Source organism: Python bivittatus, unplaced genomic scaffold (genome assembly GCF_059951505.1).
Source record: "Python bivittatus isolate LINGU-HERP-01145 unplaced genomic scaffold, Pbiv_v1 ctg000080_np1212, whole genome shotgun sequence".
In the NCBI taxonomy this organism is placed as follows: domain Eukaryota; kingdom Metazoa; phylum Chordata; class Lepidosauria; order Squamata; family Pythonidae; genus Python; species Python bivittatus.
Window position 1 is genome coordinate 76,582,382 of NW_028277035.1, and position 23,829 is coordinate 76,606,210.

A 23,829-nucleotide genomic window follows, 5' to 3' on the forward strand; every position below is an offset into this window, starting at 1 on the left:
TGCACGCCAAGGAGCACGGCAGCCATTGGACCACGCTGGCCTGCTGATGTCCAGGACACCACACCTCTGCCCCTTGCCCTGGGAGCTCAGTTGAGGCTCAGGCCTGGTGACCAGCTGCCTGCCTGGCCATCCATTCTTAGCTCACAGGCTGTATTAAAACAGGTGGGGGGTCAGATTTTGCCTGCAGGCTATAGTTTGCTGACCCCTGAACTAGGACACTGGGGTGAGTAGAATAATAGGTCTCATCCCTTCTTGAAGAAGTTCAGACTTGAGATGCTGTTATCAAATTATTGTCATGTCTATATGAATGTAAAGACTGGTCAGGCTACTTTGCTACCTGAGATGAAAAACAGGGCAAATGCCCCCATCTCTCATTCCAGCTACACTGATGACTAAAACCTATTTCAACACTGATGATTAAGGATACTACATCTTGCACCTGAGGGGAACTAGTTGGCACAGAATATGTGGGAAGGGTTGCTGGATACACAGACCTTCTCTTCCAACAATTGTCATTCATAGCATCTGCCTAACCATGGCACAGCTTTCCTTGGATTTAGGTCCTGCAAACCATCAGTAAGAAACACAGATTAGCCCTGCTGTCTCTGAAAAAGTACATCCCTTCTCCTTTCTATTTCCATTAAGATGGTGGGGTGGGGTGGTGACAGTTGTCCTGACCCACTATCCATTTGATCTGGTCTTTTTTTTAATAAGAACTTTATTACCTTTCAGCAAAAAATAAAATATAAGGAAACAGAAAAAAGAATTGGAAAAAGAAAGATCAGAAAAAGAACAAAATTAAAAATGCAGAAAAGAAAAAATAGAAAAAAGAAACAAGGTAGCTTCTGACTTTCTTTGGTACAGATACAAATATATAACACGTTCCCCTCTTACTCTAAAATTATCCATTTGATTTGTTGAGTAACGCATGACAGCCTCTCTGCTTTAGAAAAGTTTCCACTAATAACGTTGGAGAAGGATGATCCAGACTTCCTCACGACAGAGTAAAGGCACTGAAGTAGTTTTCTCTATCCTCTGGCAAAGCACATGTTTTAAAATACCTGAAGGTAGGAAAACTCAGCAAACTGACAGTTACATCTCTCAGGAGCAGCAGTTGATAGGAATATCATTTTCTGAACATTCCTGCCCTCTGCTTTACGCATCATTAAACCCAGATCCAACCTGTATTTTATTTTAGACCATAATTTTCCAATTTAGAAAAAAATCAGTGTAAAGAACAGAGATTTTGTTAAGGTTACATTTTCTTCTTGCAAGATCCTGTTACATAAGGTACCCTTTTATTCTGGTGAGAGAGATTCAGTTTCCCTTTCTCCTTTTTAATACACTTTCATAACAAAATACAAGTGGTCATATAAAAAGAGTTATTCAGAGGCATGCTTATTCATTCACATACAACCAGAAATAAGTAATACAGCCTCTCTCCGCTGCGGAAAATGAAAGCTACAGCAAAAGACAGAAAGGCTGACAGCTTTCAAGGGATTTTTAAAGCGTACTGTGGGTTGCAAATGGTGTATTTTTTTCTTTCATGTAAATAAATAGATCACTTTAAAGCAGATTTCAAAATGGAAAATGAGTGCGGCCTCTTCCAAGGTCTTTTATTCATCTCTTGCGTAAAACATAGCGAGTTGAAATGTTATTTTTAAAAGACTGATTCACAAAAGACAGATTTACTTAGGTAGCCCACCCCATCCCTGTTTTTAAGAGAAACAGGCAGGTCAGAGAGAATCTCCACATTTGCTATGTGATAGCTCCACAGTATTAATGTCTAGGTAAAAAAAAGTCACGGCACCAATTAGTGACCAAAAATGTGCCTTTTCTTCAAGTAATTCGCTACTTAAGTAAGAGGGAGGAGTGTCTTCTAGGCATTTCTACAGCAAAGTTTGTCACAGATTTGAAAATTGTGCCGAACTTTCAAAAAGCTTATCTAATGTGCACATACTGAAACGTCCAAAAGCAGATCGAGAAACGGACTTTGAAGTACTCACTGAAATGAGACTCGCATCTGAAGCCCTGTTCAGGCTTCAGGCAATAAATATTAAATACCGTTTCTTAAATTGAGTTATTCCTCCCGAAGGGATGTTTGACCAATAGCTCTTCTAATACCTGCCTGCTCCATTTAAATCAATGGAGTCTAATTTTATCCCAACTTTTTTATAGCTAATGGGAAGAGACTGTACCTAACTGCCTTCACCTGAGTTGGACGTGTGCCCTTGTGAACTCTTTCAACTGATCCACAATTCTGACAACAAATCCTCCTCCTCCTCCTCCTCTTATAACAGAGAGTTTTCACCACAGTGAGGACTAACTGTACATTAAATTAACACGTACAGTGCAATACTTTAAAATATCTCCAATTCTGTCAGTCTCCCAGATACCCCATGTTCTCTGTAGGTCCTTCTCTTGGTATTGTGGCTTGTAGGTTGCCACTTGGAAAAGGCCAACCCCTCCATGGGATGCAGGCTGATATACTGTAGGCATCTTTAAAGTGGTTCTTCTACAGCCCCTTCCCATTTTTGTTTTTCAATGGATACTTTTTGTTCTGATTTATTGGCTATGTGAGGATTTGCTGCAGTGAGATGCAGTATAAAAATACTTTAAATAAATCAACAACTGCATGTTTTGTTTTGAACATCCAGAGTGTGTGGCAGTCTTCGTGGAGAGAACTGGGCTTAGACAGAGGACTTTCCTCCTTGGCCATGATCATACACAGCAACAATGCTTAATAAAAGCAGCTTTAGACACTTGCCCACCCCCTGCAAGTCTAACGATTTATGGGAGTAGCAGAATGTTCATCGAGGCAGTGGAAGAGTGACATTTGTGTTCTTTGTTGTTGTTGTTGTTTTAAAGCTGTGCGCTATGTATTATTTAATGTAACATGTAGTTAGGCACAGAGTAAATAATTAAACCCCTCAAAAATGGAAAGCTTTCACCTGGCATGAAAATAAATCCATCTTCCTCAGGACAACTCTGCAAAAATCAGTGGGCAAGAGGACTATCAAGTAAAAAGTCAATTTACACTGGGTGTGAAAATGGCATAGTCAAAATGCAAAAGGATCCTTTGATGATCCTCTCTTGCAACATTAGCTGTTAGCCTTTGAACTGGGATTTAATTGCCATACGATATCCATTAAATTTCTTACTTGGAGGCAGTGGTGTGAAAAAGCTCAAGATTAGGGCCACAGCCATACAATGAAAGCCCCCCCTCCTTTTTTACAAGTGTCATGCATGTGACACGTATAACACAGAGCAGGGCTTCTACCTGCTCAGACTGAAGGAAACAGAGATTCTGGAATATATGAAGATGGCTTTTAAGAAGCAACCTAAAATGTACATTTCAGTCCCGTTACAATGAATTGTTTTAATTGGAAGTGCAATTAAGACCTTAATCATTCAGAAGAGTCCTAAGCAAATAGTGTCACTTCCACATTAATATGTAATTTGTGACACCCTTTATACATCTCCAGTTCCTCAAAGTTAAAACAGCCCATTGGGAGAGGGAGGAGAACCCAACTGGGATTTTTTTTTAAGTGTAAGAAAATTACAGGTTCACAAATTTAATAGCTCTTCTAGAAACTGTTAAGAGTCTGTCAAGCAAACTTTCTTTCCTTTGCAGAATTAATGAAGCTTGTTAAAACTATATTACTACAAGTAGCCTGAATAATATGAGTGGTTATGAAGGATCAATTTGAACTGCTCAGAAAATATTTTGCAGACAATGGGCAAGAAACTTTTGAAATACAGAATAGTTTTTTGGATACAAGAATGTGACAACATGTCCGCCACTCAGTGTAGCTATACTGGAAAGACGTGAGCCCAAACACCACATTCATACGAAGTTCCTAAATCCCAACAATTAGATTTTCACATCTTGTGCACATGGAATATTATATCAAGTTGTTAGAAGCATATACTCTATCTACTAGGGATAATTTCATTTTCTGCCCCCTTGCTGCTACCTACCACTGCCTCCATATTTACTTTTAGAAAATGCCTATTTAAAACATTGCTACTGCTCAGTTATGATTCACAATGTATAAAAGGGACCATTTAGCCTAACACAGCCATCCATTTGTTGGAATCACAACTCCCAGTTTTCCCCATGATCATCACCGTCACCATCTGGGTGGGTCGTGAATGGAACTAGGTTATATTTTCCCTTGGGTGCCCAGGATTAACTTACAGTTTCTTTTGTGTGCTGTCTTCTTAGAAAATTTCCTCTCTTTCCTACATTTTATGTATATGGGGATAGCTAAAATACAAAAATACAAATCAGCTGTATTTAATGTTGGTTTAGCCAATTCCTGCAGATTTGAATACCCGTAAATGAATAATCCTTGCCAGATCTCCATATGTTGAATATTGTTGAAAAGTAGGTTGCCATGATGATTAGCACAAGGGACAGGAGTCTTAAGTCACCAAATAATGTCTAGGATAGTGAATGCCATCTAAGCACCAGGTTGACACTCGTTTTTAAATGTGGCCATTGATTGATGGATCATATGGGTATAAAGCAAATATCTCCCTTTTTCCCTCGCTAAGGCAGGCATAAGTTCAAATCCCATATTCCTGTCAAGTTTACAGAATAGGCTTTTTACACATGCAATAAATCTACTTTTTTTCTTCCCTCCCCCTTAAATCTGATATAATGCAGAATTTACCTAAGTAAATAATTATTTTTAAGCCTAAAATTTAGGCAGCATTAGGATTTGATGTTATGCTAATGTTTGACAATTACTAAATGTGGGTATCAGCCAGTATTTTTTTTTAAGTTTAATTTAAAGCAATTTGACAGGGAAAGGTTATTACTTTAGTTGCCAATAAAAGCTGTACTTTTAACATAAGTGTACACTAGACCCTAGGGTATGTGACTATTATCTTTTCTGCAATTATGTGGTATTCTACATAAATGCTAAAAATTAGAAATATCAAAAGTACAAACTTAGATGTAATATTTAAAAAGTTGAAAAGATAAAACAGGAGAGTGAGTTGATGTAAATGTAAAGATAGGTTGAGATTTCCCCCTAGAGGTAATGTTTGGAATACCATCTAGTTTTTTAGCTTAATGCATGCATTCGGGTTTTCAATTTGATTCTAGCACGAAGTCATATTCATCTTCTTTTGTTAGCACATGCAGTAAGCAATATTCCCATTCTTAATAATCAATCTAACATAGTTCTAAGGAACTGGAAAGCTTGTTCATCATTTTGGAGCAGATGGCTTGACCCCAGTAAGCATATTGCCTTAACTCTGAATTTTGGAATTTTCTAAAGGGCCAAAATGGCATTAATTAATTCTAGAGTTTCTTTCTCTGTTAACATGTGCTTTTTGCACCACAAATATGATTGCTGTAAATACACACTAAATATTTGATTTTGCACTGAAAAGGCCTTTTGATAACTGCTTAAGTACCTAACAGATTTGTAGGAGTGCTGACCTAGCCATTTATTTATTTAGTTTCTTATATCCATTCAATATAATGTGAGTTGGAAACTTCACCAACATCTGTTTCTTGCAATTGGTCTCCTATTTTCCATTCTTCCTGTTTCCCATATTGCAGATTGATTTGGCTGCCCATCTATCAAAGCAGGATGGAAAGACTTCTGGCTACCGCTGTTGACGCTGGTAAGGCAGCGCAGAAAATGGATTTTAAAAAGCAAGGCTGGAAAGTACAAATAGTCTGGACAAGAAGCCAAGTTGGGAAACTGAAGAGTAGGGATGAGAAATCAAGAAGGAAAGAAAAACGTGAGAATCAAATAGGTAGAAGTATTAGGGTTGTCTGACATGACGTTTGAAGCTGATATATTGAACTTCTTCCAAACCCAAGTGTTTGGATACAGCTTTCCAATATATAGATCAAAGTAGATCAGATTGTTCTTAAGAGTCTTAGTCAACTGCTTCTGCAATCTGAAGTAAGAGGCATGGTAATAGTGTCAAAGCTTTCAGCTTATGGCACCTAAGTTACTCAATACTCTCCCTTGGAAATTATCTGCCTGGCCCCCATTTTAGGTCTTTTCACTACTAAACAAATCTCATTTTTAATTATTTTCCTGGACCTTTAAAAATCAAATGAGATTGTTTCAGTTCTGCTATTTTGGGTCTTAATATCCACTGGCAACTCCAATGTGTCCAGTCCTAATGAATTCACAAAAATTCATTATATTATATTCCAGTTGGCCTATTCATAATACTAACAGTTAATCCAAAGATTGGTATTTCAAACTAAAGAATGGTTAATATGTTGCAACAAGTGAACTCAACCAATATTAAATGAAGAAAGAGAACTGAAAATGAGAACCATCATGATTTACACAGGAGGATTACAGTATAGTGTAGTTTTATGGCAACAGTGTGAATCATTTCATGCATTTGCACCAGATGTTTCCAGTTTTAAACTGCAAGAATCATTAATGTGCAAACATGAGTCCTCAAGTCTGATTACTCCATGGTCTTTCCACTAGTTCTAAGTAGGAAAACAAGGCTTTCACTTACCAGTTACAAATGAAAGAATGATGTTTCCAATTATTTGAAGTTTGTTATTTTTCTCCAGTAGGGGCTCAAACAAGCTACAGGGTGCAAATCCCTCTATATTTAGTCTGAAGAACTCCTGTTTATGCATTAAGCCTAGAATAAGCAGCTGGCTCTGAAATGAAAATCAAAGCAACTTTTTTCCAAAGTATGACACAGTATGATAAAAGAGCATAGGATTCTTAGAAAACAGGTTTCTGACAACCGGGAAAAATGTTTAAGTATTAAGCACTTTAGATTAGCTTTTTTTTTTTTTTGCACCTTTATAATTTTTATAAATAACTCAAGGTGGTGAACATACCTAATACTCCTTCCTCCTCCTATGTTCCCCACAACAACAACCCTGTGAGGTGGGTTGGGCTGAGAGAGAGGGACTGGCCCAAAGTCACCCAGCTGGCTTTCATGCCTGAGGCGGGACTAGAACTCCCAGTCTCCTGCTTTCTAGCCTGGAGCCTTCATCACTAGACCAAACTGGTTCAAAATTTAGTAAGACTTGTTGACTCCTGAGAAATGTAATGCTTGGAAGGATGAAGACATTAGGGAAGGGCAGGAGAAATCTGCAAAGGCCATGAAAAATTAGGTTGAGGCATAAGAGTAATCCTTATCTGTACCCTCCCCCATCCAAAATTTGTGGAGGGTTTAAGTACTTCACTTTTGTGTAGGTTTGCATCCAGGTATTAAGTCCAGGGACAATGTAATGATGGATAGTTTCCATCATTTTGAGAGATGACCAACGGCCATCATATCTGATCATTGCTGTTTCCATGCAAATGAGAAATTAATTATCCACCAGGTTTTGCAGTATATGCCAATTCTGTTTAAAACTGCAGATAATCCAGAACTGAAAAGAATGGTCTTATGAGGCAACATGTACGAAAGAAGCGTGAATAAGAAATAGGTTGAAATACCTTTCCCTTATTGCAAATCAAGTGGGTTGCTAAAAAATTCTGGGTGAACCGAATATAGCCCACATTTCTTGCTCTTTCAAACTTCACATTATGGGGCAACAGAAAATGTAGCAATGTGCATAAGGCAAAATAATGCTTGCCTGCTATGAACTAGTGCAAGTAACAAATTTGATTTGAATATTGTTATTTTCATTTTGTAATGCAGAATGCAGTTGCTGAAATAATCTGACTGTTACAGATAGAGATGAGAGGGAGGGGAACACTTGTAATGCAGAAGAATTAAAACTTTGACTGTCAGTCCCCTATCTATTTATCCTGCTAGGAGACCTTGCATTACTTTCTCATTTCACGTTACAGCCATAGTAGAATGACCAACACCTTTTCTTGATTAAACAATAATGTAATAAAGGGACTAACATGAAATTGTTCAGAAAATAAGATCACACTTTTCTTCCAAAGCAAAATAAGTTCCATTCAGCAGCCATCCACAATCCATTTATTTCCCTGAACTGAAAGGCTCTGTGCAGAACTGCTCTGGATCCTACCATTTTGGCCTGTATTGAGGGGGAGCAGTCCTTGGTGGGTTTTGTAAGACAAGAACTATGACCGGGTTTTTAAAAAAGGAATGTAAAAGTGGGGGGGGGGGGGGTCGGTGGGTCTATACCCAGAGTTGCTTTGTGTGAGATGGGCGGCTTATATAAATGTGGCATATCAATAAATAAATATATACATACGCACACCTATGCAAACACACCCACACATTTATGACAAATTGCACTAGCAATTTCAGCTTTGAGACTGAACCCTGGGAGGTTGCATAGTGTGTGGCTGGGATCATGGTCTCTTTGGCTAAACACTCCATTCTTTTTTGCCCTCCTTCAGTAACTAAACGATAGCCAGTCTTAATTTGCAGCCCCAGATGCCAGGTAAACCGTGGCATGTGACTTGGGCAGCTGCACAAGCAGTTTCACCTTTTCCAAATGGAGAAAAAGCATCTCCACAGCCCCCTTTACACTAAACAGTTTGCTATGTCTTCTCTCTTCTCTTCTCTTCTCTTCCTCCTCCTCCTCCCCTTTCAGTTGTAAGACGCCATTCCGATTCAGAAGCAAGCTTCCTTCTCTCTTTTGGAAGAAAAATGACCAGAGGATGTGGAGGATGATTCGCTTTTTGCATTTCTTCCCTTCCTCAGAAATTTCAGACACAATTTTCCTTGAATGTCTTCTAATGCAGTTTTTCACATATTCTTACAAACCCTTGTAGCTTTCATTTATTTTCCTATTAGTGGCCCCTTAGTTAGCATAATGCCCCAATTGAAATAGTTCCTTCAAAAACAGTCATGTCATCTAAATTGAAAGTGACTTGCCACCAGTTCCCTACAAATAGATGTTTTTGAAATGGACATGCCAATTATTCTGGCTGTTAGTTTATGCAGCTCAAGAGAGTCTATGGCGAGCTTGCACAGAGCTGAACAGAGTTTCACGTGCTTGTATTTCTAAAACTCAGGACCTCAGATTTTTGTTTACTGAATCTAAAATGAACAATCATATGAACTGTGACATTACAGTAAAGAACCTCTCATTAGGATGACTCCCAATGTCTTCCAGTTTAGATATTTTCCAGAAAGAAGACCGAATATCCATCAGGAAAGCTTTGTTGAGAATGGGAACCTCTGAATCCACAAACAGAGGTTGGGTGGCTTGGCTTTAACAATAACCCATTTGTCAGCCTCTTCCTTAACAACATATACCAAACAATATTTGTATTTGGAGAAATGTTGTAATTTCCCTCTCCCCCAGACCCTGTATAAATATATTTACATAACTGTGCCTAACGAGAAATTACATTTAACTCCTCAGAAACAACAATAACTAAAACCTGCACTGCCAATTCCACTTCATTAGTGTGGTAGAAATGCATTCCAAATGTTAATAAAAATTCCAACATGCTGATAAATTAGCGCTTCTAAGGAGCATGTGACACCTTGGTTAACATATTCAACCTCAATTATATTTCTCTTCAGCACCCTGTTATCTGGAACCTTTGCTGGCAATCAGAGGTGCTGTTTTTCAGCGGCCAATTTCTAGATAATGTAGCTTATCAACACTGTGGGTAAACTTGCCAATGAAATCAGGCCGCACTGAACCACACACACGCTAATTGCATCTCTTTTTTATGCATATTTACAGACTGTCACTTCAAAGAAATCAGTGGCCCATTGAGGCACCCAGTTAGCTGGAAGAATTGCCTCTTGCAAATTAAAATTAGCAAACAAGCTAGTGATAAATATGAAATGAACAAAGTCTCAAAATGTCATTTTGCTCTCAAATTTCACCCTCATCCCAATTTGTACTTCCAAAGAAATAGGTTTTAGAAACATACTGAATTGTGGGATGTCAACCCACCCTCTTTTTTTTTTGTTTTAGAAGGAAGTCTGTTTGATGTTGTTTAATGGATATGAGTCAGATTTTGCCCTCCTCTCTATTTACATTTTTTTTCTTTAAAATCGCTAACCAGGTCACTCTTTAAATTGCAGCCCCCCTTTTTTCTAGACTGAAACTGACAATAAACAGCATAGCTACTCATAAATAATACCACACAAGGGCAATTTGATTGACCTCTGGCACTATCCAACATTCCTAAGTAATATTATAATCACAATATTATTTTCCCCAAGCCCTTCCCTCCCCAGTCTCTTCAGTCCCTTGACTCAAGTGCGTGTTTGCTGGAAAAACAAATCAACTGGCTTTTGCAAAAATTAAGTCAGCAGCTTCACTTTGTTTTTTTTTAACCTCCATTTTTATTTTTCCTTCAATTCCCTCTCCCTGACATGCACAGAAGGAGTATGAAATATTTTCCAGAGTGCTAGTTGCTGTACAAATATAGGTGCAAGAGCTTAAAGATAGCTCCTACACTTATTCTACCTTTGCTGTAATAGACAGTTCTTGAATACAGGTCGTCCTCGCTTATTGAGTACAATTGGGACCGGCAACTGCACAGTAAGTGATACAGTAGTTGAGCAAGGCATCACGTGACTGTGACTTGCGATTTTACAGCCGGCTTCTCCATTGACTCTGCTTGTCAGAAGCCGGCTGTGAAACGCCCAAATCTCAATCATATGACCAAAGGATGCTGCAATGGCCATAAACACCCGCCAGTTGCAAAGCACCCGAATCTCGATCACATGACTGCAGGGAAGCTGCAACAGTTGTAAGTGTGAGGACTGGTCATAAAGTTGCTTTTTCAGTGCTATTGTAACTTCAAACAGTTGCTAAACAGGGCAGTTGTTAAGCGAGGACTACCTGTACTGGCCAGGTTTTCACATATTTCCTGTGAATTTAATATTGATCTTATTAGGAACTCTTGGAAATAATTGACTCTTTTTGTGATAGGATTTTATTTCCCTAAAACCAGCTTTTGTTGTTTTATATCAGATAAATTTTCTGACTTTCATAATACTTTAAACCATATAAAGTTTTTTTTTCTTCCTAAGATATATTCTATAACCACGTGTGTAAAAGTTCAGCAGGTAGATCAGCTTTGGCTAACCTGTTGTCTCCCAGAAGTGTTGGGAGTAGGCCAAAATAAATAGACAGAAGGAAGACAATTTTGCTTTTTACTTTTTTATCCATTGAAATGTCATTTAAATGAACAGATTTATTTGCAGTGTTTCTTGGACAATTTTTGTCCCTTGGAATGTGTGTAAACTGGGAGGGTGCCACAGCCTTTTCTGGCAAACTGCCTGAATAATCATCTCAGTCAGTATTTCTCAACCTGTCCTATGCTGGCTGGGGAATTCTGGGAGGTGAAGTTCACACATCTTCAAGCTGCGGCAGGTTGAGAAACACTGATCTAAGTGAGGGTCTGGGAGAGGGTCTGGGGGAGAAAGCAAAGTTACCTCCCTTTCCCACAACTTATTACGATTATAAAGAGTTTCTCTGCTAAGGCCCTTATAACATTCATCAGCTCTCCAATAAATGTTAGAAAAAGAAGGGGAGTTTAGTTGGGTTTGCACAAGGTGTTTAGCTTGTTTATGGAACTGATCCATGTTCTGGGTGTGCACAATATATTGAATCACAAACTCACCCAATGGGCTGTATGTCCATTTTTTTTTAGATTTTTTTTTACCCGCCTTTTTTATTTTTATAACTAACTCAAGGCGGCAAACATACATAATACTCCTTCCTCCTCCTATTTTCCCCACAACAACAACTCTGAGAGGTGGGTTGGGCTGAGAGAGGGGCACTGGCTTTCATGCCTAAGGTAGGACTACATTCTAAATACACAAAACTAACTAAGGTTAAAACTAACCAAGCTTTGCCCACAGTGCAAATGCAGTTGCTAAATCTTCAATTGATCTGGTTAAGAATATTGTGCAAACCCAGTTTCTGCCCAGTTTTGGTTGAGTTCAAGCACAACCAATCTGATTTCAGCAAGAGGGCCTGCAGAAACAGTCTCCTTCAAATTCCTGAGGAAACAACCCTATGAATCTATGAAGCACATCACTCCAGCTTCAGAAAGACTCGGGCAATTCAGAAGAAAACAGGTATTTCTGAAATTAATTCGAGCAGGCACACATTAGAGAAGTATGCCTTTAATATATTTTAAAAACTGTCTTCTATTATGAAGACAACAAATCTTTTAAAGAAGGAAATAATGGTGAGAAGTATTCAGCTGTGAGCACATATGTCTATAGATATTAGGCCACTCCCAATACTGAAAATGGTTTAGGACAGCCTCAGTGCCAAAATGGGAAATTTAATTCTGGAAATGAAAAAACACTTTTAGGCAAATCTGAATTGGTTCTTAACCATTCTGAACAGTGACAACCACCAATGCATTAAATTCCTGTCTCATCTGGAATGCAACACTGTTGCATGACAATGTTTTATTATATTGGAGATTCCTTAACTTCAGATACAGATCTGACATTTTGCTTCTGGCAGATTTAAAACTCAGTAGACATAAAACAAACTCTACTTTGTGCCAGTGTGCATATTGTTTCTAAGGGTACCACTCATCAGCTACTCCAACTCTAGTTATCCGTGTTCATCTTCCAAAGGTGTGTGTGTGGGGGTGTAGATTCCATCTGTGTATAAGCTGATTCCTTTCAGATGAGATATTAATTTGACTTAATTTACCCAAGAAGTGTTTAATCAGTAAAATCCACTTAATTGGCATATCTCCCAAGAAACTAGATAAAAGCCCAAAGATACTCAAGAGCAACTGCTGTTGCTTAATGGAGATAATGTTGGTTAATTGGGTTGCCTTCAAGTGATGAGTGGTGTGAAGTTCTACCCATTGGTATACATTTATGCCAATTCTATCTATAAACTAAAAAAAAAAAAGAGATCTTTAGCACTTTAGATCTCTTGCAGCTTCTAGGCTGGAGATCAGTTTTGGGATATTTATCTATCCACATATGCTGGTCTAGGTTATTTGTAACCCAACGATTTTCAATCAGTGCCAGTCAGATCTTCTGTATTAGCACAAGATCTGGGGTTTACGGTGTATAAACTTATATCTGACTTCCACATCCATCTTTCTATGGGAAAATCAATTAATGGGAAGAAGATACCACAGGTAATAGAACTCAGAGGTGTTCCATCACTAATTGCTTGGAAGTGGACAGAATTTGTTTTGCTTGCAGAATATGTCTGTATGTGATTTATGCAATTCATCCCCTTCCTAAATCCAGAGGAACTTTAGGCAGCTAAAAGATATTAAAAAGATAGAAGAGCTAAACAGACAAAAATCACAGTAATAAATAATCATACATTACACATTACATTACTACATTGACTGATTTAGGCACTGTTGGCTATACATCTAATCCCAAAAGCTCTCCAAAAGACCCAGCTTTTTACCAGCTCACAGAAGGCTATAACACTAGGGCTCATCCTTGCCTCAGTGGGGAGGCTGTCCATAAGAGTGCAGCTCCAACTGCGAATTCCTGCTGCCAGACCCCTGCCACCAAACCTCCTGGTAGATAGGGACCCTCAGTGGGCACTCCCTGGCTGACCAGGTTATGTGGGCAGAAACTAGCTGAGAAGGCAGTCTCTTAGATAGCTGAATCCTGAGCCATACAGGATTTTATGGAAACAGCTAGCACCTTGAATTGCACTCAGAACATACCAATAACCAAATACATTAGTGCAACCCCTGTAACAATGGTTTAATGTTTCAGTTTCATGGCTGCCCAATTCTGGACTAGCTAAAGCTTCTGGTTGGTCTTCAAGGGCAGCCCTATGTAGGACAAATTACAGGAATCTAACCAAGAAAAGAGAAAGGCATGAATGACGGTTCTCAGAGAACTTTGTTCCAGGTGGTACTGCAAAGAACTACTAAGAGTTAAGACAGAACGGCTATGGTCCTGGAATGCAATTCAGTGGTTAGCTTCAGTCATCAACTGAACTGCTCTCAGTACCTGTTTCATTACTTCCGTAAAGGCATGGATGAACATAGATCTTTTCATTCTCAGATCCAGATTATCTGTCTGATTATCTGTTCTTTAATTAAGTCCATCTCCTTTTGGATTCACTCCAACACTAACCAACTTTTCTGGAAACCCAGTTATTTCAGTTCCGAAAGTCCTAATGTGACAGTACACAATGCTGTAGAACTCATCCATTAATTAATATTATTGTTTCAATACTGTACTACTGTAGTGTGTACCTTGAGACCAAATTGTATGATGTATATCTGGAAACTTAGTGTAAATACACAAATGGCAGTTAATACTTTTAGACTGAAATAAATTCAGCAATTCTATATTACAACATGAAGCCTCAGGCACTTGCATAGCAACACTTGTGGATTATCTTGTAGAAATATAGTTCAGGGAAAACATATCCTTGTGGAATTAGAGTCTGTCTGATTCTTGCCAAAACCGTACATTTCGTTCCACTAAAAAGAACAGATAAGGACACTGGACTCTAGGCTAATCTTCATTTAGATAATGCAAAGCTGTGAAACTTGCACCAAAGTTGTTGTCAAAATTGCTAGTTTGTGAAGATAAAATAGTTAGTAAATACAACAGGCTTGTTATCGGGTAAAAAAATGGACACCTAACATCATAAGATGCAGAAAACTCAGTGTAAGCACAATAATCTTTAATTACAATACATACCTTCAAGAGTCTAAAGAAATCCCTTGATTAGCCCCTCCTGGATATAAAGGAATCTATCAAATGCAGCCATGACATGACAGTGATCTTGATTAATATTTTGTTTGCTTAGCTTGCTGTTGAATCATGCACTTGAAGGGTACTTGGCTACTGCTTACATTATTTGAGTTATTTTGTTTATATTGCTTATATTTATTTCATGGTGTTATGGCTTATAAAACACTTTGAAAAGTTTTAATTAATATGTATTTTGGATGGGTCCTCTTCTCAGGGAGTGCTTGAGAAAATGAAAATGATGAATAAAAGAAAAATAATAAAATATATTGCTACAAAAAATTGAACACAAGCAAAACCCCACAATAAACAGCACTAAGTTTGATTTGTATTCATCTCTACAAACATTCTGACTGTTTAACCAGGGCGTCATAAGTTTATATTGTTATGATGTATAATATAATATAACCATCTTTTTTTTTAAGGCATTAATAATTAAATATCTGGTGGAACCAACTTGTTAATAACCAAGTTGTTATCAACAGCCATCTGAAAAACAAAGAATCTAGCTTCTCTGGAGAAGTTCCATGGTTGAAGTACTATTATCTAAAGAACATCTCACATATTCACCAGTGATCAACATTATAAATACATTATAAAATTATAAAATACATTATAAATACAACAAAAACTCACATAAGCAAGCTGGACAGGATCTTGTAAAAGTTGCAGCTTCAAGCTGTTAAAACTTTAAAGGTAAGCATGATCATCTCAAATTGGTCCTAGAAAGTATAGTATGGAAAATATTAAAGCCTGTGGAAGGATCCAACATAATCAAGAGATCCAGATCCCAGCCAAGGTAAACCATCAAGAAAACCAAAATGATCCCCCCCCCCCAAAACAGGTTTCCAATTATCATTGTCCTCCAAGAAAACTTTGGAAATTCACACCACCTATTCCAAAATCTTACTCAAAAAAAGAAAACTGAGAGACTGGTTGACAAATAGGTAATGGAGCTGACCAATATATTAGTTACCTCTCACCACCATCTTCTTTGGGCAAACGTGCCTCCTTTAAAAGAGGCACTAACAATTTTGCCACACGGCTACCTTTTTGGGTGGAAAAATAGCCTAATATATTAATAATATAAATAAATATAAAACTTTTTTTAAAAAAGGCTGCTGGTGATTATTTTTTTGTATTGCAGTTCTGAGCTGACAACCTTCCAGACCGACTTTGCCCAAGCTGGTTATTGATTCCTTCAGGGAAGGAAGGAAAATAAGGAGGCATCTTTTCACAGTGAAACAAGGTTTGTCACTATGATCCTGCTGTTTGGTTTGTTCTCTTGCCTTCCTTGATCTATGCCTCTATAACAATTCTTACCAATATGGTGTCTTTTCCAGCTGAGAAATATCAGAATTATAGACAAGCACACATGAAATGCAGCAGGTTGAAAGGTAGATTGTAGCAGACCCACTATTCACATTACATATCCAAGTATAAGCTTCAGTTTAAAGAAAATGGCATGCTTTCAGTCCCAATGTGCCTTACACTTTATGGGGCAGGGTTACAAGCAGCAGAGTCCATGGGGGAGGAGTCAAAAAAGTCAAGTTGGTGGCCATGATCGTGCCATTGAAGCCCCACCTCCTTGCACATGCAACACCGAGTACAAAACCTAGTCTACAAAAACTCCACCACAAGATGACAGCAAAGAGTTTTCTGTATCTTTTTGCAGCCCTATTTCTGGTTACATGGGCAGTGATAAAGAAAGATTATATCTGGAAAACAAAGCTAAGAACTACCCTTCGTGTACCTGGAAAGCATGTTATTAAATGGTAGAATCTTTTCAAAAATTCCAAAGAATCTGCAGCAATCAAGCTGCCTTTGTGATAAAGGATTATACTTGTGCTATTTGTTTTGGGGCCTTCAAGTCAGCGCTGACTCCTGGTGACCTTTTCTTGGCAAGATTTTTCAGAAATGGTCTGCAGTTGCCTCCTCCCTAGGGCTGAGAGTGTGACTGGCCCAAGGTCACGCAGCTGGCTTTGTGCCTCAGGTGGTGCTAGAAATCACCATCTCCCGCTTTCTAGCCTGGTGCCGTAACCACTACACCAATCTGGCTCTCATACTTGTGCTATCCTGATCTCAATTTTTTTTTCCCCAAAAATGAAGGTACACACAGATGGCTAGTCAAGAATATATTGTGAAATAGAACTGTTAATCTGTGGGTATTACTTTAATTTTTGCCAGTTTATTTTTCCATACATTCAAACTGTACTTTATTTATGGAGAAATGCAATTTATTCTCACTCGGTAAATGTCTGAACTCTCTGGTGTCTGAATTAGATTTACGACCTGGTTTTCAATGCACTGCAAGGTAATTGCTTCTGTTAGTGGGGAACTAGGAGAGGGGAGTAAATGCAGGTAACTATTTAGCACATACTAATGGAGAAATACTAAACACAATTGCCTCTCTACTAAACATACACATTCTTACCTGTCTGTGTATAATACGATATTACACTGATTTCTGGATGGATGAATGAATTGAAAACTGAGACCAAAACAATTGCAAACAAAGCCCTAAGTATCTAACCTAAGTGTTTAACAGTGTAATTGTATGCTTGTCAATTCAAACACAATCACTTTGAATTCCATAAGACTTACTGCCAGGCAGAAATATAACAGATTGCAGCCTAAGACATTTACATGTAAAGGTGTTATATTCTACCAAAAAATCCATTTCTGTGAGTTCAAGAATAAATGCAGCTGTTAGTGATCTTATGTCCCCTCCCACCCCCTCCAAAGCCAATCTCTTCTGCATCTTTGCTTTTGGAAGTTTGGGATGGGGAAAAAATGAGCTATGATTTTAGAAAAAATCAAAGAGGGGAGTATGAATTCAGTGGTGGCCAATATCACAAGCAGTCCTACTTGATACTTGATTTTTGCTAACAGGTAAATATTTTAGACTGGAAATATACAAGTTATTCCTGCATTGTGGCTGCATTTAATCTTTAATTGATGTGCTGAGATCCATCTTTCACAGAATAAAAATAAAATTGACTTCATTTATATTTAAATTAATTAAAAATGCCTAACAGGATTCCTCTTCAGGCACATATTTAAGAACATTTCCCTCCATTCCTTTGTCAATTACAGTTTAAGATCAAGTTGTTGAGATTTCAGGCAGCCATATCCAAAGCTTTCAGGCTCAGCATGTGGTCCTGAGACTTCCTATCTCCTGCAGAGGAATCTCTGCATAGAGCAGACAGATGGAATTAAGGCTTAAGCCCTCTGTTTAACCAAACAATAAATAGCCAGAAGGTGAATATTAGGTATGTTTTAAAGGGGCTGCCAACCTGGCTATTGCTGAAAGAGTAAAATGATGGTGGGGACAGTTAAACATAGGATATGGCATCTCTTTGCAGCCTTCTAGTGGTCACTTGACTTTCTCCAACCCAGGTGGTAGCCCTAATATCCATTCATTCTTCTACTACTTCCAATAGTTTGATGAGAGTCTTCCATTTACTAAAAGTTGGGAGGGGGCTTAGGAAAGTCACTGAAGCAAAAACAAAAGCACTTTGAAGCTTTGCACAGCTCTAATATTTTTCTTCTGTTTAAAACTCTTTTAAATGCTTTGAATACAGGTAATTACATCACTGAAACAAAGATTTTTAAAATATTGAAAAAATACTAGGATATTTTATAATGAAAAGTTCAACACTGATTTGTCTCTGTAGGTCAGTGTTTTTCATTTGATTGGGCACAATCCTATCACATAATCATATGAATTCAACCAGATGAACACAATTTATCCTTCTATATGTTATGTATTTGTTTATATATATCATATAAAAGCATACACACTGTGTATTTGTGTGTATTCCATGCTTTAGGAAATTCAGACAGTTGTACCACAATATCAGATCACTTTATATGGACAAATAGTCATAGTCATCAACTAGCCATTCCCTGTCAGCCCTTCGAGGTAGACCAGACTTGAACACCAAAGTCATGAATACTAAAACTACTTTTATTACAGGGTTACAGTAACAATCTTGCAACTCTGAATGTGCCTCCTCCCTCCCTGCTTTTGTCCTAAAAAGAACTAGGGAGGGTTAAGTCTGAGACACTCAAATTCCATTCCTGCTTTGGACTCAGATTTATCTGATCCTGTGACTCTTCCTCTTGTTCCTCAAGATTATTCTCACACCTCACTACATTCCCTCCTCTTTTCTGTTGCATAATAAAACCCAATTTGTAATATGGAGTGTTTAAAATCTCCTTGCTTTATTTTAAAAAAAAGGATCCAACGTATTTATTCAATTAAATGTCATTAGAAATGCTTTTCTTCCTATGCTGTTGTTTTTTCTGGCGTACCCACATCTAGCACTCCATGTGGGCTGAAGAAGAGGAAAGGAATCTAATTTCTTGATTAATTACTCTACAGAAGATCCAAGTTACATTCAACTTTGGTAGTTAACCTCATCACCTTCCAAAAAGTAGCACCTGCTAAACTTTCCAAATATGCCTGCGTATGATGAATTGCTGCATACTTGCTTAGAGGATTGAAATGCTCCTGCAACTTCCCCAGATGAGAATTCAATTTGTTTCCAGAAAACCAAAAACTCCTTTATTTCCTCAACTTAGACCTTGTTCTCTACCCCAGGCAAGCTTACTGCAGTGATTTTTAAACTTTTGAGAAAGAACTTCTAAACTGCTGAGACCCTTTGCTATTATATACAAGATGAAACAAAATAAACTATGTGTTATTAGCTAATCATTAGCCTCCTCTTTCTTTAGAAAAAGCTAAGAAATTTAAAGCTTTACAGCACTTAAATAGACAACAGAAAAGAAACCTTATAAAATAAAATTCTAGCCAGTTACCAAGAGGTTGAGCTTGTTTCAAAGTCTGAAGCTCTAGTAGAGAGGTTCTAGATTGAGAAGATATAGATAACTATATTTCAGTTATTTGGAACACCTGCTTGTTGAGTAGAAGAGCCTTTAGCATCTCCACATAAAAGGTGCATGTAGCAATTTATAGGAGAGACCATGGAAAGCCACTGTAATCAGAACAGACAGTGTTGGGTACTATTATTGATTGGGAATATTAAGCAGCAGTGTTTATTAAAGCAGAAATTACAACACTTTCAAGGGTTTCCTAAAGACCAAGAAAGGAGTTTTTTCAATAGAGCATAATATATGTAGCTCAAGGTTGAACTGTGGAGTCCTTGGGGTTCTCTGCACTTGGTTGTTTTCTTGCAGACATTTTGTTACCCATTTAGGTTACATCTTCAGTGCTAGAAATGAGCAAACCTCACTCTTTTCTAACACTGAAGATGTTACCTAGATGGGTAATGAAATGTCTGCAAGGAAGCAATCAAGCTCAGAGAACCCCAAGGACTCCACAAAGGTGGGTTTTTTTGCTAAAGTAGGTGGAGGTGATTAGAAAAAATGGTGTGCTAGATGACTGGTAAACTCAAAAGCAGAGAAGAATTTGTAAAGTCCTAATGCTCTAGGAAAAGTAGATCTGAAACCAAGAGATCAACAGCATCTGAGATAGGCTTATACCTGCTGGGGCAAGATAGCACTTTTCTAGATGTATCAGTGGTCTGATTTGGTCCAAGGCAATTTTATATTCCCAGGCATATTGTCAAATATGCTTCTACAAATATTGCCTGTAAAATGTTTTGACTCATAACAACCTTAACCAGATTGTTAATATAATAAAATGACCCAAATAATGGAACAGGTTTCACGCATAAAATATAGTTGTTGGAAAATCCAATTTCTAATGTCTGTGGACTGAGTACTAGCTTGTGTTAGTTTTCACACAAAAACTCAGTAGTAAATCGCAGCTCTGCAGACATTTAATCACTTAATCAGGTCACTTGACTATTCTTATAGGGCTGGATCTCCAGATCTACACCACCTTGGTAGCCCACTTCTGAACTTGCTCCAAATTGTCATCTCTATCTTAAAAAGAAGAAGGAAGACCCAGGAAAGTACAGACCTCTCAGTCTGATTTCTATATTGGGCAAGCCTATGAACAGACTATCAAGCAGCATGTTTCTGAACACTTGACTAGACATGCTACAATTAACAGAAGTCAGCATGGGTTTGTTGTAAGCAAGCCATGCCACAGCAACATTTTCTCCTATTTTGATAGAATTACTCACTTAGTAGATCTGGGGTATGCTGTAGTCATAGTGTACTGTACTGGACCTCTGCAAGGTCTTTGATAGAGCGCCTCATGATATTTTCCTGCATCTGTTGGTAAAATACAGGCTTGAAGATACCACTGTTAGTTCATTCATTCATGACGCCTCTTCAGGTTGGAGGGAAGTATAAAGTGGAATGCCACTCAGCTCTATACTAGGCCCTCTGCTGTTCAACCTTTTTACTGATTACTTGAATGAGGTAAATGATGGGACACTTATAAAATCTGCATATAATACATAACTGGGAGGAGTAGCTAATACTTTAGATGAAAGAACAAAGATTCAAGAAGATGTACACAGGCTTGAGCAGTAAGCTGAAGTGAATAGCAATTGTTCTAACAGAGAAAGATTTAAAATTCTGCACTGGAAAAATATAAGGTACAACTATGGGATGGTGAGTCCTGGCTTGGCAGGAAAGGGTTCTTGTAAAAGGGATCTGGTTAACTTGTCCATTAAAGCTGTGGGGGTCTGGACAGGAAACAACAGGCTTCAGCTCAACCCTAATAAGACTGAGTGGCTTTGGGTTTTAAGACTTTCCATCTCTTGTTCTGGATGGGATTGCACTTCCTATACACAGATTGAGGGATCCACCTGGACTCATGGCTCCTGCTTGAAGAGCAGGTGGCAGCCATGGCCAGGAGGGCCTTTGTACAGCTTTGTGTTATGCTCCAGTTGTACCCATTCCTGGGCCGGGAGGCCCTGCATACAATCACTCATGCCTTAGTCACCTCCAGATTGGATTACTGCAACATACTCTCTATGGGGCTGCCCTTGAAGAGTGTTCAGAAGCTTCAGCTGGTGCAAAATGCAGCAGTACAGGCAGTTATGAATTCTGATCTTTCAGCACGTGCAACACCTCTGTCCATCAAGCTGCATTTGCTACTGGTGTGCTTCCAGGTACAATTCAAGGTGCTGGCAGTTACATTTAAAGCTCTTCCTGGCTTAGGACCAAGTTACTTACAGGACTGTCCCTCTCCAGTGGTTCCTACTTGTTAGATCCAGCAGGAGAGGCATGCTCCAGGTCTTGTCTGTGAGAGAGTTCTACCTGGCAGGACCCAGGAAGAGAGCCTTTTCTGTCATGGTGCCTGCCCTTTGGAACATCATCGCCCCCAGAGATCACACTCACCCTGACCTGCTGGCCTTTTGCAAGGCCTTACAGACCTGGTTTTGCCATCGAGCCTGAGGCCCTGATAGTATGGGTGAGCCCATTTCTTGGTTGTATTGATTGGAAGATGCTGTTCTTCTGTTTTTGTTAGCTGCCCAGAGTAATGTATTTCAGGTAGGTGTCATACATACATACATACATACCAGCAGCAATTATGCAGCTGCTAAAAAGGGGTGCATTAATGGAAGCATAGAGTCCAGATCACAAGACATAATTGTACTACTCTGCTCTGCACTAGTCAGATCCCATTTAGGGTATTGTGTCCTTTTCTAGGCAACGCAGTTCAAATAAGACTGTAAGACCAACTTAAGAAAAGCAATACCAAGGTGGTGGAAAGTCTGGAGACCAAGCACTGTGAGGAACGGTTAAAGTATCTGGATATAGCCTACAGAAAAGATAACTGAAAGGAGATATGATAGCCGTCTTCAAATGTCTGAAGGGTGGTCTCTTCAGAGGGCATGAACCTATTCTCTTGCCCTACAGGGCAGGGCCAGAATCAATAGGTTAAAACTACAAAGAAGATGTCAGTCATTTGAACAGTCAACAGTCATTGAATGGCTATGTAATGGGGTGAGTTCTCTTTTGTTAGAGCTCTGCAAACTGAGGCTGAATTATCATATGTCAGGGATGCTGTATGGATCCTGTACTGAGTAGGAGGTTGGATAAGACTCCTTCCCTTTCTTTGATTCAGAACTTGGACTGACTTGGCAGAAGATTCTCAGATATGACTGGGCTACAGTAGAATCTCTACGGCTGATAAGAATGAATCTTAATTAAAACAGCTGATTGCCTGTTGCAGAGCAAAAAATTCAGAGTCTTTATATATCTATGCTCGAAGGTTTAAACTCTTGGCATTTTCCTCTTGACTTAATGGATATTTGGCAGTTTCCTTGGAGGCCTTGGCAGGCTGAGATTATATAATGGATCTCTCTGCCTTGAAAATTGCCAGTTCCAACTTCACCAGTTTCAGGTCTTACTCCATCTCCTTTTCTACCTTCTCCTACCTTCCCCCCAAGTCTGATGTTCTATGGTGCTCCTCCTCCTCCTCCTTGTTGTGGATGGCTGGAGGGCATTGTGCCCTCCTTCCCTTTCCATTTGTTTTTGGGCTGTAGCTAGTGAGATCACTTCCCTTTCGGGCCTCTCCTACCTTTCCTCCTCCTGACCAAAGGCAGCAAGAGGTAGAGTATTTCCATGTCTTCTACTGCTTTGTTTGGGATTCCCCTCATTCCAGAACTCCCCTTCTCATCTTTAGGTGGATCAATCTCTGTCATTAATAGAAGTGTCTTCCTCCCTCTTTGTTAGCTCTTCAAATTAGGCCAGGACTACTAGAACTCTATCTTTATTGTTGAAGGGTATAATAATAGAATCTTGAAAGCTTGTCAGAGTTTTTCTCTTACAGCACACCGTATCAAGGCAGGGTTATTTTGAATATATTTCTCATGCTTTGTTCTTTCTCAAGTAATCTTTTCTGCAAGTCCCCCTTAACAGTTTGCTCATTCCTTCACTATTCCCAAGGCTAGGTCTACATTCCTTCACATAAAACCCTCTAGATATAGAATAAAATGTATCCAAAAGTAATAAAAATATGTTTCACAAATCTGTTGAAAATTGATGAGTTCTTACCCAACCTGTATTGCATATCATATAGTCAAACTTTTCCATAACAAGAATCAAAGGCCCTCTGAGGCCCAATTTAGTAAAAATGTTGGCCTTCTGTAACCTTTTCAAAATGAGGGGAAGAAGGTAATAATCCCTAATGTTTTCAGGGTTCAGGAGCTGGTAACCATGGATTACTTCTTAAAAAAGGTAGGTCAACAACTGGAGGAGGAGAAAGAGGAGAAATAAAAAATTTCTGCAAGTTCTCATTCATAAAGT